The sequence below is a fragment of the Onychostoma macrolepis genome, unplaced genomic scaffold (assembly GCF_012432095.1).
Source record: "Onychostoma macrolepis isolate SWU-2019 unplaced genomic scaffold, ASM1243209v1 Scaffold14, whole genome shotgun sequence".
NCBI classification, from domain to species: Eukaryota; Metazoa; Chordata; class Actinopteri; order Cypriniformes; family Cyprinidae; genus Onychostoma; species Onychostoma macrolepis.
Window position 1 is genome coordinate 1,021 of NW_026704642.1, and position 4,505 is coordinate 5,525.

The 4,505-nt window shown below is 36.8% G+C and overlaps 1 non-coding gene across 1 annotated transcript; it reads right to left on the minus strand.

The window, feature by feature from the left end:
• Nucleotides 1–4,430: 4,430 nt before the first annotated feature.
• Nucleotides 4,431–4,505, minus strand: trnaa-agc (transfer RNA alanine (anticodon AGC)). The gene has a single exon. It is a non-coding gene; the product is annotated as a tRNA-Ala (tRNA).

The window sequence follows — 4,505 nt, forward strand, 5'->3', positions numbered from 1 at the left end:
TCAGGTAAAATGGGCCGGCTGATCAGTAAAAATGGGACAGTCAAACTGCAAAGTGAAATAGAGACATTTCTGATAAAACACATTTTATTATGTTTAATTTTATAATGTAACAGAACACTGCATTTAAATTACATTTAAATTACATTAGAACAGCCATTCGAATTGCATTAAAACATTAATTTCAAACAATTTATTCAAAACATACATTTCATGAACAAAATGTAACAATAACAATCAGTGTTATGGTAACAGTTTAAAAGTTAACAGCAAATGACTGCAAAGAATTTCAAACAGATGAGGTATAATACACTCAAACTTTTCAATGAATTTCAACAATAAAAATGAAAAATGTAACAAAAACCTGAACATTTGGTGCGTGTGTGCATGAGTGTTAGTGTGAGAGTGTGTGTGCGTGTGCGTTTTCGCGTTCAAGATTGATGTGAAGGTTTTTCAAAAACAGTCTTGGCAGATAAAGCCGTCGTCATCAAAAATACCATTCTTTTCACCACAGCGCTCATGAAACCAGGCACTACAGTGATCACAGCACACCCAGTCCTGAGTGGCCTTTGGGTCACTGGGGTCGCCGTAGAGGGTATGGCAAACCTTGCAGGAATCTTTGTCTTCTCTGTGGTTCTTCTTAACTTGCTTTTTTCCCCCTTGGTTGCTTTCCCTTCTGTTGCTTTTTTGTCTTTGTGTTTATGTAGTCAAGGTGTTCCTGACTCATGAGAAGGTAAGGAGGAGCTTGGCTCTTTTTCTCATGGGCCTCTCTCGTTTTGGTAATAAAATCAAGTCACTGAATGTGACTGATCTTACAACAGACTGAGAGAAAAGAAGATAATAAACAGAAATATGATATATAACAAGAAAGGAGATGTTAATGTTCCTTTCTGACCCTCAAAATCAGTATTTTATCTCAGAGAGGCCATCAAGACATGGGTTATGAATCATTATTTCTAAATGTGCATTTGTTTTTTATTGATTTATCATCCTTATTACTGAGAAGTAATATTGGATATGTCAGGCCACTCACCTTGCCTTTTTCTGGTGTGGTCTCAGAATGAGGCATTGCCCCTCCCCCTTTAGCAACCTCAGACCAATAAATTCACTTGCTAAATGTCAAGTACTGTTATGGTAACAGTTTGAAATTCTTTGCAGTCATTGGCTGTTAACTTTTAAAGAGATACGACACTTTAACCTTAAATGGCCCATTTTACCTGATGGCCCAATTTGCCTCTCTCTCATAAAAAAATTAATAAATAAATGAAAAATACCATGATAGTCCACTGCCTGTATATGAGTACTGAAGTGTCTATTAATACCTAATGCAAACTGATCCTTTATATGATTGGGATGGGTAAACTATTACTTGACTAGTCCAGGGGAAAGATTCAGTGTTTCATTCATTTGCTTTGTCATGAACACTGCAGTGTTTCTATTTTATTGCTGTTTACTGCAGTGTTTCTATATTTTAATGTAATGCATCTTTAAACTTCATTAGGACACAGTTGTCATATAATCTACAAAGTAGGGGTGTGCGATATGACGGTTTTTGACCGTGGACTATAAAAATGTCTCCACTATCTGCTTTTGAAGAAATATCGTAGTATTGTGCTACAGCACACATTCTATCAGTTAAGCCGCCTTTCCACTGCACACGACATCCGGACAGTGTTGCCAGATCGGGTTGACGATTTCCAGCACAAAGGCTCACCAAAACCCGCCCAAAATTTTAACAGCCAAAATAATGTGATAGAATTTTATTGCCATGTTAATCAAAGTTGATAAGGACCATTTTTATCTTCTTAAAATAAAATAATGATGACAAAATAAAATAAAGATAAATCAATTTCACAGGAATATGGATCAAAACAGGGCAAATGCGTTAAAGGGAGACAGAAAATATGCTAAAAACGATCAGAAATCTTTTCAAAGTGGCAATCAAGAAATTAACTGATGACTTTAACCCTCGGAAAAACACATCATTTTCAATGTCCACAGTAAGAATAAGATAATTGTTGTGCAAAAAAAGTGCACAATAAAGAGATCAGAAAGCAAATTAGCTGGCATTAACTCTGGTTCATGCACACACCCGTGACGGTGTGTACCCGCCAAGTATACCAGAGTAGAGTCTGGGTCGTTTAGTCCCATATTCAGTTTTGATTTTTTATTAAAGGGGTGGTTGATTGTAATTTCACTTTTTAACATTAGTTAGTGTGTAATGTTGCTGTTTCAGCATAAACAATATCTGCAAAGTTACAGCGCTGAAAGTTCAATGCAAACAGAGATATCATCTTTTAAAATCTTTTGCTGCTTTAGAGAAGAGGAAGAGAAAACTAGGGGTGCATGTAAAAATCTATTCATATATGAATCGCGATTCTGTCTTCTAACGATTCTAATGGATTCACAAGTTTCAAAATTAATGTTCTAAAACAGCCGTTCTTAATACTGTTCCTCGCATCGCCCTGCTTTGCATCTCTCTCTCTCTCTCACTCTCTCATTCAGATCGTCAGATCAGCTCCGACAAACTGTTCCAATTATACATTTTCACATAGCAATGAGAAGCGTTATACATGGACGCCTGTGCTTATATTAAAAGCTAACATAAGCAGTAGCAAAATAACAGCCTATCTAAAAGTATATTATATTAGTATATCTAAAAGTATATTAAGAGCCGTGCTTGCACAGGTTCTGTGCGATCCTCTTCACTAATATCCTCTGCGTATCAATCGGGCTCAAATTGATAAGCAATATAGACGATGCCATTGTTAACAATACAACCGGAGCACATGCCGCTGAGCTGAGGGGCGGGACATTTAGACGCACACTCGGCGGTTTAGTGAATCACAACACACTGAGACAGCTAACCAATCAGAGCCCATTACGTATTTCCGAGGGAGGGGCTTCATAAAAACAGGAAATAATCGAGGCGTTTGTCAGAGAAGGGACAGAGCAGTGTGGAATAAAGGTAAATTATATGAAAAATAATGCGTTTTTTAAAAAAAACGAAGCATGAACACATGTTAGACTGCACCCCATAAACACAATCAAGCCTAGAAAAAAACCCAGTAAACCACCCCTTTAAATCATTCAACTGTTCTCTTATTTCAGTTACAATTATATTTAGAAGTCTTCTATTCTCACCATGTGTAATCCATGTTGTGATATTTGAGTCACTCTTAGACTCTTTATCGTGTAACTTATAATTAGGCCACCTTGCCATCGCAATCACGTAAATAAAATGAATGAATTAATATATAGCTGTACGTTTAAATCTTACTCTTTAAACTGAAGGGTTGCGTTAAGGAAAAATGAGTTGATGACTGCACTACACATTATTTTACTGTGATACCTTGAGCTCGAACATAAAAATAGATAAAAGCGAAGAAAAAAACAAACAAACAAACAAAAAAAAAAAAAAAAAACAGCTAATTGGGCAGCTTTACATTTTTTTAAAAACAGCCCAAATTTTGTCTAACCGCCCAATGCGTCATTCTCCGGTCCAAGCCGATCAAAAGAAGCCCAATTGGGCGGCAACCCGCCCATTCTAGCAACACTGCATTCGGACACGACTGTCGCATTTCTCCCCCTAGTGGCAGTCGCACAGAACTTTCAAACGGGTCGTGCAGCAACCGTCACCTCGGCATATTCACCAATGGTAAAATGAATAATTTTAATGAATATAATTAATGTATGAATGCATCGTCACAAATCATGATCCCCAAAATAAAAACATAGTATGTTTTATGGGGCTAATCGACATAAGTAATGATTTAATAATTATAAAATAATTATTTCTGCCATAATTATTCTAAAGCACCATTTTACAGAAATATTGTTTAAAGAATAATGTTAAACTGAACAAAACATTGGTAATTCTAACCTTACACTCATAGTTTTTAATAGAATACATCACATCCGGTCGGGCGGTCGCACACAGTCTAGTCGCAGAAGTTCAAATATTTTAACGCATCCGCAGCTCAAATCGGATCCGAATTTTCGAGCCTTTCCTCGACCTATATTTATGTTTTAAAGTTATAAGCGCTCTCTAGCGCGTGTAAAAATAATGACAGTGTCCTGTTGCGTCTGTTGTCATGAAATGAAGTATGACTGTCATTACCAATCAAAATGCGTGTTTATTTAAATGCAATGTGTGGACTTCTTACACCAATCTCACAGTAATTTGTACATATTTTACTAGGTGGCTAATTCATACCAATGACCACACCTAACCCCACCCCTAAACCTACCCCTTAGAATGCTTTTTAGTGTACATTGTATGAGTGCGTGCGGTCTCTGGGATCGAACCCATGATCGCATGATTATATCATCGTGCAATGCATTTACATTTACATTTATGCATTTAGCAGACGCTTTTATCCAAAGCGACTTACATTGCATTAAAGTTACAGTTTTTACATTTTATCAGCTCTTGCTTTCCCTGGGAATCGAACCCATGATCTTGGCGTTGCTAGCGCCATGCTCTACTATTTGAGCTACAGGAAAGC